The sequence below is a fragment of the Carcharodon carcharias genome, chromosome 15, assembly GCF_017639515.1.
Source record: "Carcharodon carcharias isolate sCarCar2 chromosome 15, sCarCar2.pri, whole genome shotgun sequence".
In the NCBI taxonomy this organism is placed as follows: Eukaryota; Metazoa; Chordata; class Chondrichthyes; order Lamniformes; family Lamnidae; genus Carcharodon; species Carcharodon carcharias.
In genome coordinates this window covers 117,212,699-117,232,492 of record NC_054481.1, presented here as the reverse complement: position 1 = coordinate 117,232,492, position 19,794 = coordinate 117,212,699, and the positions used below count along the sequence as shown (strand labels likewise).

At 46.3% G+C, this 19,794-nt stretch overlaps 1 long non-coding RNA gene across 1 annotated transcript in view; it reads right to left on the bottom strand.

Annotated features, from left to right (window-relative positions):
- The window catches only part of LOC121288640, a 29,956-nt gene extending 25,797 nt beyond the window's left edge, over positions 1 to 4,159 (bottom strand). Inside the window, exon 1 of the long non-coding RNA XR_005945399.1 lies at positions 4,024 to 4,159. This is a non-coding gene — a long non-coding RNA (uncharacterized LOC121288640). The remainder of the gene's footprint in view (positions 1 to 4,023) is intronic.
- Between the last annotated feature and the right edge of the window lie 15,635 nt (positions 4,160 to 19,794).

The following is a 19,794-nucleotide window of genomic DNA, read 5'->3' as shown; positions in this document are numbered from 1 at the left end:
GAGAAAAGAGCACCAACCTGTTCAGGTTTTCCTGATATTTATAAGATCTCTGTTCCAGTATAATCCATGTAAATATTATTTTGCACTTTCACCTATATCGTTACATAGTCCTACCAGCTGCTTTTTCCAATAAACAGCAGTCCTGGAACAGTCTGAGTTTCAAACAGGTTTTAGAATTTACACAGCACAGAACAACCTCACAGTGCTTTCTTCAGCTCTTTCCTACTGCTCTTGAACCTCACCTTTTATATTCAGTTAGCTGGAGAAAATACCCCCTGCCCCAACAGCCCCTCCAGTCGCAATTACCTTTTAAAGACATAGGTGGGGTTCTCTTGTTCTTAAAGGGGCCATGCCCTTACCCGGGGATTGGGGCCTCTGTGAGCCTCTTCCACTATAAGCAGGAGCTCAGTGTATTCTTTCAATAAAGCGGGGTTGACATCTCGATTCTTACTATGTTATTTTTTGGATCATGATGACACTGATGTACAGTCGATGTACAGGCTGACCGGAGTTACCAGTTTCTGAGTTGGATACAGAGCGATGTTTAAAGGGCCCATAAAACAATCATTCAGCAATGCCTTTGCCAGTTGTTCCTCATTTTCTGCTCCATTTGATTGCTCTGCCTTACCTTTCTTCCTTTTCCATTTTCAATATGGGCTTCACGATAGGAATTGCCCCCACCCCTCACTCCTCTTTTAGCTTCTTGGAAGACGTGGAGGTCCACAGGAGGGATGTCCCTTTCCCACCCATCATTAACCACACAGCAGCTTCAGAAAGTGATGCACATAACTGCCTCCTGGCAGACCATCCCTAGTCCAGAAACTCCTGCTTCTGAGGGAAACCGTGACAACAAGCCCAGCATCATAGGTATGACATGCGAAGGCCTGATTAGCCATCATGTTAGATGGCTCTTTGGAAGCACGCATGTCATGCCTTTAGCGATACTGGATGAAATAAGGTATGCCAAGGTATCCAGGGGTCAATGAGATGTCACTATTCCATATATGAAGACTCTGTTGTACCTGCCTTGTGATCACTGAAGCAAACTGTCTTCAGTAGAACTGGGTCAGCCATAACTCAGATACAAAGTTGTGCCATAATGGCACCTTTTCTTAATTCGTTCTCAGGGTGTAGGCAGTGCTGGCAATGTTGGTATTTATTGCCCATCTTTGTTGTCCTGAGAAGGTTGATGGTGAGTCTTCTCTTTAAGCTGATGCAGTCTGTATGGTAAAGGTGCTCCCAGTGGTTTTGATATAACGGAGTGACTTGCTAGGGCACTTCAGAGAGCAGTCAAGGGTCAATCTCATTGATGTGGAACTGGAATCACATGTGGGCCTCCCAGGGTAAGGATGCAGCTTTCTTTCCCTAAAAGGCATTGGTGAATCAGGGTAGGCAAGAAGCAGCGATGAAGAACTAAAAACATTGATGGATGAGAAAAGACCCACCCAGCCTGTTCCACACAACTGTGGGACTTCACGGTTTCCCTGCACCACCTGAAACTGTATGACCTCCTGCAAGAAGTGAAAACCTAGATAAAAATCCAGGCCAATTTTGGGGAAAAGAAGCCTGGGAAATCTTTGTTCCCTGGATTGTAACCCTGATCGTCCCTAATTTATTCAGTGGGAACAGGCTGTCAGCCAGAACACAGCTATTCCCTTCACTATTAAGAGACAACCACATACTCCAGGGCTGGAGTCACTTAAGACCAGGCTGAGTTGGATTACCAGACTGTCAATGACTTAAAATATCTTCAGGGCTGTTTGTTTGTCATTGTGGCTCAGTTCATAATGCTGTTCATCTATCAGTCAGAAGGCCTTGGGGTCAAGCCTCACCTCACATAGTCTAGGCCAACATTCCCAGTGCAGTGCTGAGGGACTGCCACATTGTTTGGATGATGCATTAAACCAGGGTCCCCCATTGCCCTCTCAGATCAATGTAAAATATCCCAAGGCACTATTAAAGAAGAGAAAGGGAGTTCTATCCAGTGCTCTGGACAATCCCAGATAGTCTGATCATTTATTTCATTGCTGTGCACACGCAAGCTTGCTTTGCACAAATTGTTTGCCAAATTCTTCAAAACATGCTTAATTGGCTGTAAAGCACTTTAGGTGTCCTGAAGCTATGAAAGATGCAAGTCTTTTTCTTTATTCTGACAGCTCCTTTTAATTGTCTACATCCTTTGAAATTTCACCAACGTGCAATTTCCCATTCTCAATATCATGCTCCCTGCAGCCAATCAAAAATCAGCATCTGGGACTGGGAATAATTATGCAAATGGCTGACGCCATAGAATTGAGTACCATTAGCACCTCATCATTCTGAGGAGATTTATGCCATTTGCAATTGGTTAAAATTTATAAAAGTTTGAGGTCTGCCCTCTTGGGGGAGTTCACTTGACCAATGTTTATCCCGTCAGTTATCATCACTAAAGAACAGATTATCTAGTCATGATCACATCGCCATTGGTGGGACTAATTTGCTGCTGACATTGTAACAGACTCTTCAAAAATACTTCATTGGCTGAAAAGCACTTGGGTACGTGCCGAGATTGTAAAGGGGCTATATAAATGCAAGTCTTTTACAAATGCCACGATATTCAGACTCAGTTGTTTGATATGGCCCACAGCTGGGATTTCATTCAAGTTACCCAGTGTTGGCTGCATTTTTTCAAACAAAGCTGAATGAGGGCAATGGGATAGAGGCTGGGTTTTCACCTGCAGTCACCTGCTTTCAAATCCTCCCATCATCACATGCATGAAAGCTCCTGATAGGTTACACAAAAGCCCCTTCAATGTGGTACTAACTTTTCAAATGGACAATGGCCAAAAGTCCACATTTGGGCACTAGGGGGCATACTTGTGAGGTTGAGGCTCAGGCACATTGTTTGACCAGGACAAAAGGATCTCTGTCTTGCATCTGCCCGAGTTTAGAGCCCTTAGTGCTGATATTAAGTCAAATATTCCATTCCTCAGCACTAAATACCTCTTTCCCCCTTCACCTCAAGAAAATATTTTGATTTTAAATAAAAGGAATGGAATATTTCTCCTCTTTAACTCCTGCACATTTCCAACCCCAAATGGGCTCTGTTAAAGCTGTTTTTGCTCTGGTCACCTGGTCTTGAAGGGGTGTGAAATTCTATACTGCTGACAGTCATTAGATACCCAGAGAGTGAGATTCCGGCGTCCCCCCACCAGCACCCCCCCCCCACCACCCCCCCTGCCCCACCCCCACCTCTCCCCTCTCCTGAAGGCATTGACACTTCATGGGCTGCCACGGATAGTGGCAGTGCTCCAATACTAAATGGGTGATATGTCAGCAGGTTATCCAAAATTTAGTGTGCACCTCGCCTGAGCTGCTGCACTCGCCGTCCAACGGGTGCCAGCAATAGTGAGCGGCCCTAATGTGACTCTGAAGTCAATGATTGCGTTTTTCAGTGAAGCCACAGGCACAGGATCAAGCCAGGGACATTCTTGAGCTGTGTAGCTCAGTACCATTGGCTGGAATCCCCGTCAGCACAAACCAGAGGGTTTAAAAAAAAAATTCTCCAAAACAACTGACAAACAGGAACCCATATTCTGACTTCTCCCTGTCAGTCCCTCAACGGGGTTAGAAAGCAACGCGCAGGCCACACCGCAGCTTTTAAATTAATGAGTAGCAGTGCCAGTGGAATGACAGGGTTAATGCCTGTGGGTGTCTCGCTGCAGGCTGACTGAGAGAGTGCAGGAGAGGGCCTGTGCGGAGCGAGGGCCAGCTGTTGGCTTCGGCCCAGCACTGGGAGGGCATCGCATTCCATCCCGCCTTCCTGCCTCATGAGAGGCTTCTTTCAGCTCCACATTCTTAACAGCTGTATCCGAAAACCAACAGCACTTCCTCCCCCGCCCCCCCCCACCCAGTAACAAGCCATCTCCGTGCTTGAAGGCCCACAAGTACGGGTCGGCCCTTCCCTCTGCTGTTCCAGCACACCAATGGCCAGCTCCGGCTGTTCACCAAGGCCAAACATGACGGTTCTAATCAGGCACTGACCTGGAATTTCTCTGAATACGAGGTCACGCTTATTCCTTTCTCTGTTTATTTGCAAAGTAAATTTGTCTCACTTATCTTTTAAACAGAATTACTGAGAATTTATAACACTGAAACAGGCCATTCAGACCAACAGCTCTAAGCCAGTGTTTAGGCTCTGCAAGCCCCTCCTCCCACCGCAGCTTTATCTCAACTTATCTCCGTATCCTTCTATTCCTTTTCTCCCTCGCATGTTCCCCTGGCTTCCCCTTAACTGCATTTGTGCTATTCACCACAACCACTCCGTGTAGCTGAGAATCGCAAATTCTAATCGCTCTCTGGGTAAAGAAGCTTGTTTTCAAACCCTTATTGGATTTACTCGTGACTATCTTACATTTATGGCCCCTGCTTTAGGGTTGGCCACAATCAGAAACACATTCCTCACATCTATCCTCTCGAATTCCTTCAGAATTCTAAAGACCTCGAGAAGGTTATCCCCAGTCATCTCTTTTCCAGAGAAAAGAGCCCCAGTCGGTTCAGTCTTTCCTGATCGTTGTACACTGTCAGTTCTCGAATCATACACCTTTTGTAAATCTTTATTGCACCAGCTCCGGTATGTTTCCATTGCCCCTGTGCTCATTGACCTACAATGGCCCTGAGCCAACAATTGAGCAACATCTCAATTTTAAACATCTCATCCTTGGGTTCAAATCCCTCCATGGCCTCAGCCCTCCCTATCATCTGTAACCCCCTCCAGCCCTACACCCCCACCCCCCTGAGATCACATCAGTCCCCTGATTCTGGCTTTTCTCACATCCCCGATTTCCATCACTCTGCCATCGGCAGCTGTGCCTTCAGCTGCCTAGGCCCTAGGCTCTGTAATTCCCTCCCTAAAACTCTGCGCTTTTAATTATATCTCCTCCTTTGGGGCTCTCCTTAAAATCTAGCTCCTTGACCAAGCTTTTGGTCACCTATCCTCATATCTCCTTATGTGGCTCAGTGTCAAATTCTGATTTGATAACGCTTCTGTGAAGCACTGGGAGCTGTTTACTATGTTAAAGGTGCTATGTAAATGCAAGTTATTGTTGCTGCTTTCGTATTCATTTTGAAATATGGAGATCAGAACTATTCACTGTATTCCAAGTGAGGTCTTTACAGGTTTAACATTGCTCCCCTTCTTTTCAATTCTGCTCCTTTAGAAGTGAATCTAAGTGTTTTGTTTGCTTGTACATGTAATAGTCATGTTAACCCGTGGCACCACCTAGAATGATATGTAAATTTGTACAACTCATATGAATAGTTATCTTCCTCTCTCCATCCAATTTTTCTCACCTTCTCTCCCTGACTCCTGTTGGGGAAAGGATTCCACAAGTACCAGTTTCCAACTGGCCGTTGTTAGTGCGTGAAAGTAAATTCTACCGGCCGGCTATTCGCCCATGGGAAGAATCGCAGCCAAGCCCCAGATGCCATCCTCACCCAGTGCCAGCTCACGTGTACACCCCACTGAGGAGTGAGGTGTCTTGATCATGATTAGAAGTGGAAGCCCTGACTGTTTGACACCCCTCCCACCACCAGAATCGGAGTTAATGAAGCCCTGGTAGCAGCGCTGACACTGAACCTGCCCAGTAGAAGTAGGGCTCAGCTGGACAAAGGACTAAGGATTTATCGGCTGAGCATTTCCACACGTTCCCTGTGTTTTAATTAGGAGGCAAATAGTGACACCATTAGTTCAGGGCAGAATGGAGATGATTGGCTGATTTCCCCACCAATCATGCCAAGGCAGAGGACTGGGGTTGATTTTATGCATGTAATTTGTATGTAACTATCCTCCACTGACTGCATTTTGCTGGGGAAGTAATCCTGCTTTTATCAGGCGACTCTTCTGCACTTAGGTTCACTTCTAAAGGGACAGAATTGAAGAAGAAGGGGAGCAATGTTAAACCTGTATCGACCTTACTTGGAATACAGTGAATAGTTCTGGCCCCCATGGGCAGAGCCTTCTGTCTGGCGGGTAGGGGCGGGTACTGCGCGTGTTGACATCGGGCATGAGTCTCGACATCACCGCGCATCATTCTGACCTTCCGTCCGGCGAGCACGCGCCGGAGTCAGCCGCACGCCTGCCAAGCCGTCAAAGGCCTGTTCAGGCCATCAATCAAATAAGTGAGCCAATTTGACAGGGCTGCCCATCCAACCCTTAAGGTTGGCGAAGAGCCCAGGCGGCCTTCGTATTTTTCGTGAAACCTCATCCATGAGCGGGATGAGTTTTCCTGAAGGGTTTATAACATTAATAAATATTTTTGGAACATTTGAGAAACATGTCCCAGCACAGGTGACGCTGTCACATGAGCTGGGACGTGTGTAAATGATTTTTTTTTTTGTTAGCCTCTTTATTTAAAACTCACATTATGAAATGGATCTCCTCGAGGCAGCTCGGTGCCTCGGGGAGATTTCTGCGCTCTTTTTTGCACGCGCGCTCGAAAGAGTGCAGGCCCCAACTCTCCCCCCTCTCCCCGCCCGCGCAGCTAGTGCTGAGCGCTTCCGGGCACGCGTCACGCTGGGCGGGCCTTAATTGGCCCACCCACGCAAAATGGCGGTGCGTAACCAATCGCGGGCGGCGATCAGCTCCACGCCCGCCCAGGCCCATGCCCGGTCCTGACCAGCCTGCTAGACGGGAAGTAAATTTTCCCCCATATTACAAAATGAATACAAAAGTTGCAACAATACTTGCATTTGTATAGCACCTTTAACATAGTAAAACATCTGAAGGCGTTTCACAGAAGAGTTATCAAACGGAATTTGACACCGAGCCGCATAAGGAGATCTTAGGACAGATGACCAAAAGCTTGGCCAAGGAGCTAGGTTTTAAGGAGAGTCTCAAAGGACGAGATATGATATGACGCATGTTTGGTCCTAAGTTCTGTTTGCTGTAGCTCATATAAGGCTGTTTAAATAGACTCTGTTTGTTGTTTGCTGTAAAATGGACTGTTGGCTGCGAGACCTGCTGTAAGTCCCACCCCATCTCCAACTCACTGGCTGATACAGTGGTGGCAATACCTATTTGGGTTTCCTCATTCTTTCTGGTTACACTGATCGTTTTTCCTGTTTTTTTTTTATTCGTTCATGGGATGTGGGCATCACAGGCTGGGCCAGCATTTATTTCCCATTCCGAATTGCCCTTGAGGAGGTGATGGTGAGCTGCCTTCTTGAACCATTGCAGTCCCTGTGGTGTAGGTACCCCCACAGTGCTGTTAGGGAGGGAGTTCCAGGATTTATTAGGCCTCTACAAATCCCTGGAAATGGAACATGCGTGGAGGACAGAGCATCAGTGTAGCTCATGAAGGAAAAGCACAATGTGTGATGATCCCCACATCGGCCAGAATTTTGAGTTCAGCGGGTGGGCACAGTCGGGAGCTCTGGGAGCGGGCGGGAATCAGGCCCCCGCCCGCAATCGGCCCCCTACTCTGATTTCGTGCTGGTCAGCCATCGAAGGACCACTCGGCGTGAACGGCAGCTCCACAATGGTCGGGAAGGGGCGGGTTGGGTCCAATGGGGACCTGGCAGCCGGTTTAAAACTGGCACAGGCAGTCCCTGGAAGGCTGCCGGTATCTTCAGTGTGGTCAGTAGGAGGTTATAAATTATGCTTTCCAACATGGCTGCAGATGCCAGGTGGAAGGCCATGTCAGACGGACACTTGGCCCCCAGTTTTCTGATGAGAACCTTGTGTTCCTTCTGAAGGAGGAGGCTGCCAGGAGAGACACCCTTATCCCAGGGATGGAAGGAGGAGGCCACTGTACCTTACAAAAAGAGCTTGGTAGGAGGTGGCAGTGCAGGTCAGCAGCCGTGATGTTGTGCTGCGCATCTGGGTCCAGTGCCACAAAAGTTTAATGACCTGCTGCACTCAGGAAGGGTGAGTACGGTGTTGGCATGGATCAGAGTGGGGAAGCGTTAAGGTCCGGCTGTCCCCCCTGTGGAGCTCAGGGGTGTTAGAGTCTGAGTGCCAACTATCAATGACACTGGAGCTGGCCAAGGGGGTGAGCCCTGGCTGCTTGGACTGAGTGTCTTGCGGCTCAAGGGCCACAATTCGGGTGTGCCCTGCAAGGTGCTCCTCAGGTGGGGCTGACCAGGCTGCAATGGTGCCGCAGGTAGAGAGTGGACTAATCAATGCTCCTCTGTCCTTTCAGGAGAAGATGACCCATAACAACACTGAAAGGCTGTGGACTGGCAGAGGACCCGCAAACCTAACCCTAACCAGATAAAAGCAAGAAACCTTGGAGATGGAGAGCCAGCACTCACCTTGGTCAACCAGCCACAGAGAGGATGGGGTGCCAGACGAAGATAATAGTGCAGTGCACAGAGGTGAGAGTTTCAGATGGTGCAAACATTCTTGTGTAGCCTCATCACTGATGGGAACCTCCAGACTAGATTCCTCATTGATCATTGAAAGACGATGGCACTATGATGCATATCTCCGTGGTCTCACCAGGGTGCCTGGCATGCACAGTGGCAGTGTGATGACTTTAACTAATGACATGTCGTTGTTCTCCCTTAGATTTGCCACCACACATCCAATCACAGGACCCCGAAGACCCACCCCTGATGCCAGGCTCCAGAGGCACCTGCGTCACACCCGCTCTCTGAACCAGGCACCAGGGCAGATACCAGCACCTCGGTGGGCGTTAGATTTTCAGATAGAGTCTCGGAGCACAGCGGTGAGGGCACTTCACACTCACTTGAGGTGCAGGCGGAGGCAGAGAGTGCCCAGGGTGCCAGCAGTTGGAGGACTACTGGAGGCCAGGACGATGCTCAATCGAAGGCTGGTGATGAGACTCTGGAATCATCCATCAGACGACAGGTACTGGATGTCCAGCGAGATGTGCAGGAGGATCTCGCAGAGATCCATGAGGGTGTGCATGCCAAGGTATCCGTTGTGAAGGAATCCATGCAGAGCATCAGCATTGTGTTGACCCTCATGGCTAAGTGCACTGCCTCCTCCATTGAGAGAGTGGTGACTCTCATGGAGAGGCAGCTCCAGGAACAGAATCAGGGGTTCTTTGGGTTGTGCTGGGACCTGCAAACCCTCACACAAGCACTGACCTCAGGTGGTCAGTGTCAGTGTGGGAGATGGATGAGCTACCCAGTATCCCAGCTAGGTGCTTGTCCATCAGTGGTGAGCGGGGAGGTCCAAGGCAACCTCACGTTGGTGCACGACCTGCCTGTTCTATCTGCGGACTCTTCTCAGGGCACCACCCCTCTGCCAGTGACCACGGCATCTGATGAGGCTGCGGCGACTGCTGAGATACCAACTGTGGAACTGGCCACTCCATAGGCTCCACTGGACAGATGACGGCCACCAACAGGACAGCAGAGTCAGCAAGCTGCCTCCAGTGCCGGCACCATCAGTGGGGGTGGGGGGGGTGGGGTGGTTGGATGGGCAGGGGGTCAGCAGAGCACCGAGGTGTGGCACTCGCAAACATAAGTTTAAGGCACCATGATCACAAGAGGGACTGGTCACGGGTGATCTTCTGTTGTGCAATGTTTTGTTTATTTTAACCGGTCTGGGGTTGAAGACCAGAGAAGGTCCTGTTAATTTGTTTTGAGTGTCAACATGCGATAAATTTTCTTTTATCATAATGGCCTGAGTTATGCTTCACCTTTTTTATTTAATGTGGTGCAGGGTACGCTAGTATGTAATGCTGGACGTGGGTGGCTCTAAACTTTATTGCACAGGCACTGAGTGGACTTTGGGGTCAAAGGAAAGGGTCATTTCAGACATCCGGGATGGAGGCAGCAGCTCTGGCTTGAGATGGTATTGCTTATTTGGCAGCCTGGCTGAAGGAGGGTTGGATCAATTCGTCCCTGCCTCCCTGGAGGTTACAGAGGTCTGCCTCCAGAAGCAAACTATGCCCTAAAGTCCTCACTACTCACACTGGCAATGACACTGACCCTGTTTATCCTGCCCGTGGATGAGGTTTGTGAAATTGTTGGCTGGCCGCCTGCCCATGTGACGAGTGTGAAATTGCACGGGCAACAAAAAATCGGCGCCACTTGACTTTTTAATGGCCTCAGCTGGTCTTTTAACCAATGGCGGGTGTGGTTCTGGCACCCACACATGCCTGTCAAGCAAAATATCGCACGAGCGTGCGATGACATTGGCACACTCACCTGATGTCATCGCGTGTTGTTTAACGCTCGAGCATGTGGGGCGCGGGTCCCCAGGCTGAGCGAAAAATTCTGCCCATAGAACCTTACAACACAGGAGGTGGTGATTCGGCCCATTGTCCCTGTGCTAGCCCTCTGAAAGAGCTATCTGATTAGTCCCACTCTCCTGCTCGTACCCATAGCCTTCCTATATTGTCAAGTATTTATCAAATTCCGTTTCAAAAGTTACTATCGAATTTGCTTCCACCACCTTTTGAGACAGTGCGTTCCAGGTCACAACAACTCATTGCATGACAAATTTTCCCTCAATTCCCCTCTGTTTTTTTTTTTGCTGGTTACCATAAATCTGTGTCCGTGGATTACCACCCATTCCTGCCAGTGCAAACAATTTTGCTCTATCTACCCTAACATATCCCCTTGTAGTTTTACACCCCACTATTCAATCTCCCTTTGACCTTCTCTGCTGTAAAGAGAACAATCCAGCTTCTAGTTTTTTATCCCTTCTATTAAATTTTCTCCAGACCCTCTCGAAGGCCTTGCCATAATCCTAAAGAATTGGTGCCCTGGGTTGGATGCAATACTCAATCTGAGGCCTTACCAGTGATTTATAAATGTTCAGCATAACTTCCTTCACATGGCCATATAACCTGTCATCACCCTGTCTGTTCAGCAGAGGTGAAGGGAATCCTTGAGCGCATTGTGTCTGACAAATGTCATTTTGAGTCAGGATTCTGGAGCAAGACTGAAGGAATTTTCCTCCCACATCCGGTCGCTGAGAGGTGTTGAGTTCTCAATGAGTGAATGAGATAAGGTTCCACTGTGCTACAAGACTCCCTCTATAGTAAACACACTGAATCAAATTTTTATCTCTGTCAGAGAGTTGGGAAAGGCAGGGAATGGGGGAGAGGCTATTCAGGGCTGTGTGTGAGCTCCTGCCAGGTTCATCATTCAGAGCAGCTGTTGACCACAGATAAATTTTCAACGCCTTGCCTTGACGGTTTTACAGGGTGAAATTAAGTACTGAGAGAGATAAGCCAGTTGTCATTACACCCTCTTTAAACATTTTCTGGCAGTCAGTGCTGTTGGTTCCTCTCAGAGTCAGCTGTGGCACAGTGGGTAGCACTCTCTCCTTTGAGGCAGAAGGGGCTAAGTTCAGGTCCCACTGTCAGAGGATTTTTTTGTTAGAGCACAAAATCTAAGCTGAAACTGTGACACTCCTCTGAGCAAGTGTGGTGCTGCCTTTTGGATGAGATGTTAAAACAAGGCCTCGTCTGCAAAAGATCCCATGACACTACATCAAAGGAGAGCAGGGGAGTTTTCCCTAATGTCCTGGCCAATACTTATTCCTCAAGCAACAACTAAAAGCTTATATGGCCATTATCACATTGCTGTTTGTAGGGATCGTGCTATGCTTCAAAGAGGTAGATCATTGGCTGCATAGACCTGAGATTGAGAAAGACACTGGGGAATCCAGAGAAATGTGAGGTAATGCATTTGGACAGGTCAAATAAGGCAAGGGGATACCAATATGGCAGGATAATGAGACGTGTAGAAGAGCAGAGGGACCTGGGAGTGCATGTCCACAGATTTTTGAAGGTAGCAGGACAGGTGGTTAAGGAGGCATATGGGATGCACGCCTTTACTAGCCAAGGTGTGGGTTATAAATGCAGGGAGATTATGCTGGAACTGTACGATATAATAGTTAGACTGCAGCTAAAGTACTGTGTACACTTCTGATCACCACACTGTAGGAAGGGTGTGATCACACCAGCGACAGTACAGAGGAGATTTACAAGGATGTTGCCAGGACTGGAGGATTTTAGCACTGAGAAAAGATTGGTCAGGCTGGGATTGTTTTACTTACAACGGAGGAGGCTGAGGGGAGATTTAATTGAGGTGTATAAAATCATAAGGGGCCTAGATTGAGCGGGTAGAATGACTTATTTTCCTTAGCAGAGGATTCAATAACCAAGGGACATAGACTTTAAAGTGATTGGTATAAGAATTAGAGGGGTGTTAAGGAAAAATGTTTTCACCCAGAGGGCAGTGAGGGTCAGGAACTCACTGCTTTAAATTATGTTAGTGGCAGAAACCCTCATAACATTGAAAAGAACGTTGGACACGCCCTGAAGTACTGTAACTGTATAAGGTCACAGACAAGGAGCTGCAAAGTGGGATTAGACTGGGTGGCTCTTTTTCAACTGGCCCAGACGTGATGGACTGAAAGGCTGTGCCATAAATTTTCTGTTTCTATGTATAAATGCATGTTTTTTTGTTTGCGGGTGACTGTAGAGAGAATATGGAGGGAAGTATTTACAGTGAAGGAATTCTTACTGTCATTCCCACAATCCTTTCATGGGCAAATGCACCTTAAGATGCAGCATTAAGTCATAAAAACTACTAGACCCTGAATGGGAACCTAGCACATTACCGCTAGAGCTGCTGGACACTGAATGGGAGTCTAGCACATTACCGCTAGAGCTACTGGACACTGAATGGGAGTCCAGCACATTACCACTAGAGCTACTGGACACTGAATGGGAGTCCAGCACATTACCACTAGAGCTACTGGACACTGAATGGGAGTCTAGCACATTACCACTAGAGCTACTGGACACTGAATGGGAGTCCAGCACATTACCACTAGAGCTACTGGACACTGAATGGGAACCTAGCACATTACAACTGGAGCTACTGGACACTGAATGGGAACCTAGCACATTACCACTAGAGCTGCTGGATCCTGAATGGGAGTCCAGCACATTACCACTAGAGCTGCTGGATCCTGAATGGTAGTCCAGCACATTACCATTAGAACTACTGGACACTGAATGGAAGCCTACCTCATTACCACTAGAGCTACTGGTTCCTGAATGGAAGCCTAACACATTACCACTAGAGCTACTGGACACTGAATGGGCACCTAGCACATTACAACTGGAGCTACTGGACACCGAATGGGAACCTAGCACATTACAACTGGAGCTACTGGACACTGAATGGGAACCTAGCACATTACAACTGGAGTTACTGGATCCTGAATGGGAACCTAGCACATTACCACTAGAACTACTGGACACTGAATGGGAGTCCAGCATATTACCATTAGAACTACTGGACACTGAATGGGAACCTAGCACATTACCACTAGAGCAACTGGACCCTGAATGGCAGTCCAGCACATTACCATTAGAACTACTGGACACTGAATGGGCACCTAGCACATTACAACTTGAGCTACTGGACACTGAATGGGAACCTAGCACATTACAACTGGAGCTACTGGACATTGAATGGGAACCTAGCACATTACCACTAGAGCTACTGGATCCTGAATGGGAGTCTAGCACATTACCATTAGAACTACTGGACACTGAATGGGCACCTAGCACATTACAACTGGAGCTACTGGACACTGAATGGGAACCTAGCACATTACCACTAGAGCTACTGGACACTGAATAGGAGTCCAGCACATTATCACTAGAGCTACTTGACACTGAATGGGAGTCCAGCACATTACCATTAGAACTACTGGACACTGAATGGGAGTCTAGCACATTAACACTAGAGCTGCTGGGTCCTGAATGGGAGTCTAGCACATTAACATTAGAACTACTGGACACTGAATGGGAGTCTAGCACATTATCACTAGAGCTACTGGACAATGAATGGGAGTCCAGCACATTACCACTAGAGCTACTGGATCCTGAATGGGAGTCCAATTATTTTTTTCTTTATTCTTTGTTGTGATGTAGGCATCGCTGGCAAGGCCCAGCATTTGTTGCCCATCCCTAATTGCCCTTGAACTGAGTGGCTTGCTAGGCAATTTTAGAGGGCATTTGAGAGATAACCACATTGCTGTGGGTCTGGAGTCACATGTAGACCAGACCGGGTTAGGACGGCAGATTTCCTTCCCTAAAGGACATTAGTGAACCAGATGGATTTTTACAAAAATCAATGATAGTCGTTGTGGTCACCATTATTGAGACTATTCCTGACTTATTTATTGAATTTAGCTTCTACCAGCTGCCATAATGGGATTTGTGGAGCATAAGTCTGGGCCTCTAGGTTACTAGTCCAGTGACATTCCACACGAACATAGGGATTAGAGAAGGAATAGGCCATTCGGCCCCTCGAATCAGCTCCACCATTCAATAAGATCATGACTGATCTGATTGTGGCCTCAACTTCATGCTCTGCCTACACCTGATAACCTTTGACTCACTTGTTAGTCAAGAATCTATCGACCTCTGCCTTAAACATACTCATTGACCCTGCCTCCACCGTTCTCTGGAGAAGAGAGTTCCAAAGATTCATGACCCTCTGAGAGAAAAAATATTCTTCTCATCTCTGTCTTAAATGGGAGACCCCTTATTTTTAAACTGTGTTTCCTCGTTCTAGTCTCCCCCAGGGGAAACATCCTTTCAACATCCACTCTGTCAAGTCCCCTCAGGATATTATATGTTTCAAACAAGATCACCTCTCAATCTTCTAGACTCCAATGGATAGGCCCAGCCTATGCAACCTTTTCTCATAAGATAACTACCCACCCACCCACCCCCACCCCACCCAATCCCAGGTTTCAGTCAAGTGAGCCCTCTTTGAACTACTTCTAATGCATTTATATCCTTTCTTCAATTAGGAGACAAAAATTGTATACTGTACTCTAGATGCAGTCTCTGTAGCAAAACTTCCCGACTTTTATATTCCATTCCTCTTGCAATAAATGCCAAAGTTCCATTTGCCTTCCTAATCACGTGCTGTGCCTGCAGACTAACTTTTCCTGATTCATGTACCAGGACACCCAGATCCCTCTGCACCTCAGAGTTCTGCAGTCTCTCTCCATTTAGATAATATGCTGCTTTTCTATTCCTCCTGCCAAAGTGGAGAAGTTCACATTTTCCCACATTATATTCCATCTGCCAAATTGTTACCCACTCACTTAACCTATCCATATCCCTTTGCATGCTCCATATGTCCGCTTCACAAATTATTTTCCTACCTGTCTTTCTGTCATCAGCAAATTTAGCAACCATACGTTTGGTCCCTTCATTAAAGTCATTGATATAAATTGTAAATAGTTGAGGTCTCAGCACTGATCCCTATGGCACTCCACTCATCACATCTTGCCAACCCAACAATGACCCATTTATGCCTACTCTGTATCCTGCTAGTTAACCAATCCTCTATCGATCCTAATATATCACCCATTACACCATGAGCTCTTATTTTACATGGTAACCTTTGCTATGGCACCTTTGCAAATACCTTCTGAAAATCTAAGTGCAGCACATCCACAGGTTTCCCTTTATCCACGTTGCTTGTTACTTCCACAGAGAACTCCAATAAATTAGTCAAACATGATTTGCCTTTCACAAAACCACGTTGACTCTGCCTGACTGCATTAAGATTTTCTAAGTACCCCACTATAACCTCCTTAATAATAGATTCCAGCAATTTCCCTACGCCAGATGTTAAGCTAACTGGCCTGTAGTTTCTCACTTTCTGTCTCCCTCCTTTCTTGAATAAAGGAGTCACATTCACTATTTTCCAGTCTGATGGGACCTTTCCAGAATCTAGGGAATTTTGGAAAATTAAAATCAATGCATTTACCATCTCAGCAGCCATTTCTTTTAAGACTCTAGGATGAAGTCCATCTGGACCCAGGGACTTGTTAGCTTTTGGTTCTAATAATTTTCTCAGTACTTTTTCCTTGGTGATTGTAATTGTTTTAAGTCCCTCCCTCTCTTTCACCTCCTGAATCAGAATTATTTCTGTGATGTTATTTGTAATCTCTACAGTGAATTCAGATGCAAAACATTTGTTCAATTCATCTGCCATTCCATTTTCCATTATTAATTCCCCATTCTCACTCTCTAGAGGACTCAAGCTCATTTTACTTACTCTTTCCCTTTTTAAATACCTATAAAAACTCTTACTTTAACTGTATAAAATGTTGGTTAGGCCACAGCTAGAGTATTGCATGCAGTTCTTGATTCCGCATTATTGGAAGGATGTGATTGCACTAGAGAGAGTGCAGAGGACATTTACCAGGATGTTGCCTGGGCTGTAGCATTTTAGTTATGAGAAGAGATTGGATAGACTGGGGTTATTTTCCCTGGAGCAGAGGAGATTGAGGGGGGACATGACTGAGGTGTATAAAATTGAGGGGCATAGATAGGCTAGACAGGAAGGAACTTTTCCCCTTGGTGGAAGGGTCAATAACCAGGGGGCATAGATTTAAGGTAAGGGGCAAGAGGTTTAGAGGGGATGTGAGGAAGAATTTTTTCACCAGGAGGGTGGTGGGAACCTGGAACTCACTGCCTGAAACACTCATAACATTTAAGAAGTATTTGGATGTGCACTTGCGATGCCAAGGCATACAAGGCTATGGGCCTAGTGCTGGAAAATAGGATTAGAATAGTTAGGTACTTGTTTGACTGGTGCAGACTCGATTAGCCGAAGGGCCTTTTTCTGTGCTGTAGACCTCCACAACTCTACTATCTGCTTTTGTATTTCTAGCTAGATTTCTCTTGTACTCTAATTTCTCCCTACTTGTTAATCTTTTAGTCACTCTTTGCTGTTCTTTATATTCTATCCAATCTTCTGACCTGTCATCATCTTTCTGGAATTACATACTTTTTCTTTCAATTTGACACTATCTTTAATTTCTTTAGTTTGCCGTGGATAGTCTGTCCTTCCCTCAGAGTCTTTCTTTCTCACTGGAATGTAATTTTTGTCGGTATTCTGAAATATCTCCTTAAATGTCTACCCCTGCATCTTTACTGACCTATCCCTTAACCTAATTTCCCAGTTCTCTTTAGCCAGCTCTGTTTTCATGACCATAATTGCCTTTCTTTAAATTTAAAACACGAGTTTTAGATCTACTTCTCTATCTCTGAAACAGAATGTGAAATTCAATCATATTATGATCACTGCTACCCAGGGGCGCCTTCACTATAAAGTCATTAGTTAATCCTGCATCATTGCACATTACCAGATCTAGTATAGCCTACTCTCCAGTTGGTGCTAAAACATGTTGCCCTCAGAAACTATCCCGAAAACACTCATCATCCAGGCTATCATTGCCAATCAGATTTGCCCAATCTATATGTAGATTAAAATCACCCATGATCATCATCATACCTTTCTCCACAGTTCTCATTATTTCTTCCTGTATAACCAGTCCTACAATGTGGTTACTGTTAGGGGGCCTATAAACCATTCCCATTTTACTATTTCTCATCTCTACCCAAACTGATTCTACATCTTGATCTCCAGAACGAAGGTCATCTCTCTTTATTGTACCAATGTCATCGTTAATTAACAGAGCTACCTCTCCAACTTTTCCTGGCTTCCTTTCCTTCCTATCATATACCATTGGAATATTCAGGTCTCAGTCTTTGACATCCTGCAGCCAGGTCTCTATATTGGCTATCAGATCACACACATTTATTTCTATTTGTACTGTTAATTCATCTGTTTTGTTACAAATGCTACATGCATTCGGATACAAAGTCTTTAGTTCTGTCTTTTTTCGTTATTTTTGTAATCTCTAGCCTTATCTGCTGGTGCACTCTTAGGTTTTCACACTGCCCCTTCCAGCCATGCTCTGATCATCATTTCTGTTAGTCCTACCTTACTCTCTTGCCTTGTCTTTTCTATTTAATTTATCAGATCTTGCCAAACGTGATCCCTCAACCCCACTATTTAGTTTAAAACCCTCTCTTATCACCCCAGTTAAATGATTCATATGAACACACATCCCAGCGCAGTTCAGGTGTAGAATGTCCCAATAGTACAGCTCTTTCTTCAGTACTGGTGCCAGTGTCCCATGAATCGAAACCCATTTCTCCCACATCAAACTTTGGACCCCACATTGAACTCTGTAATCTCATTTACCCTACACCAACTTGCATGTGGCTCTAATAATCTCTAATCTAGAGATTATTACCTTTGAGATTTATCTTTTTAATTTAGCCCCTAGCTGCTCATACTCCCTCAGGAAAATTTCTTTCTTAGTTCTACCTATGTAATCGGTACATGGACCTACATGGATCACAAACACTGGATCCATCTGCCCTCGCCCCAACCCACATGCAACACAGCCATCTGGACACCCGCTCTCGGCTATACTGTCCCCAACTAACACTGCATTCCTATTAACTCCCCCCACTTCAATGGCTTCCTGTGCCCTGGTGTCACGGTCAGTTTGCTCACCCACTCTGCAGCCACCACTTTCATCCATTCATGCTGCAAGAACCTCAAACCTACTGGACAATTGCAAAAGCTGAGGATCCTCCACTTCTACTTTCTGGGTCCACATTCCTGTCTGACTCACAGTCACACCCTCCTGTCGCTGACCACCGACCAAATCAGAAGACCCTATTCTAAGTGACTGCGTCCTGGTACAAAGTGTCCAGGTAAATTTCCCCCTCCCTGATGCATGGCAGTGTCTGCAGCTCAGCCTCCAGCTCAATAACTCTGAGCTGAAGCTCCTCAAGCTGCAGACACTTACTGCAGAAGTGTTTGCCCTGGATCACCCCGGTGCCCAGGAGCTCCCACATTCTGCAGTGACAACACATCACCAGCCCTGCCATCTTTATTATGTTAATTAATTTATTTTTAATTAGGTTACAATTATTAAACACTGCTACCCCCCAAAACCTTCACCACTGCTAGTAAACCATACTACAACTAATAAAACAATTATAATAACTAATACATTCCACAGGTTTTAAAGATAAATGAGCAAAATATTCATCAACCAATCAATTACCTGTTTTCCTGTGATGTAAACACTTTCATTTCTCTCAGAGCACAGCGTTCTGCTCTGGAACCACGGAGTAGACAGCGTTGGATGGCTCTTGTAGTTGGTTGTCACTGTATCCAGGTCCTCTTTTCACCCAGTCTACTGGGTGGTGGTTGCTATCTCTGGGTCCTCATTCACCCGCTCTTCTAAGAGCTACTGTCTGCCGCCAGCTCCTCATTTTTCCCCACTACACCAACATGAGATGGCATCATGATAGCCCCAGAGCTCCCAGTCAGCTAACTGGAAATCTGAGGGATGTGTGGGAGCTAGCTGAGATTTGGGTGGGAGTTAACTGAGATTTGTATGGGAGATAGCTGAGATTTGTGAGGGAGCTAGCTGAGATTTGTATGGGAGCTAGCTGAGATTTGTATGGGAGCTAGCTGAGATTTGTGTGGGAGCTAGCTGAGATTTGTGTGGGAGCTAGCTGAGATTTGTATGGGAGCTAGCTGAGATTTGTGTGGGAGCTAGCTGAGATTTGTATGGGAGCTAGCTGAGATTTGTATGGGAGCTAGCTGAGATTTGTATGGGAGCTAGCTGAGATTTGTGTGGGAGCTAGCTGAGATTTGTATGGGAGCTAGCTGAGATTTGTGTGGGAGCTAGCTGAGATTTGTATGGGAGCTAGCTGAGATTTGTATGGGAGCTAGCTGAGATTTGTATGGGAGCTAGCTGAGATTTGTATGGGAGCTAGCTGAGATTTGTATGGGAGCTAGCTGAGATTTGTATGGGAGCTAGCTGAGATTTGTATGGGAGCTAGCTGAGATTTGTATGGGAGCTAGCTGAGATTTGTATGGGAGCTAGCTGAGATTTGTGTGGGAGCTAGC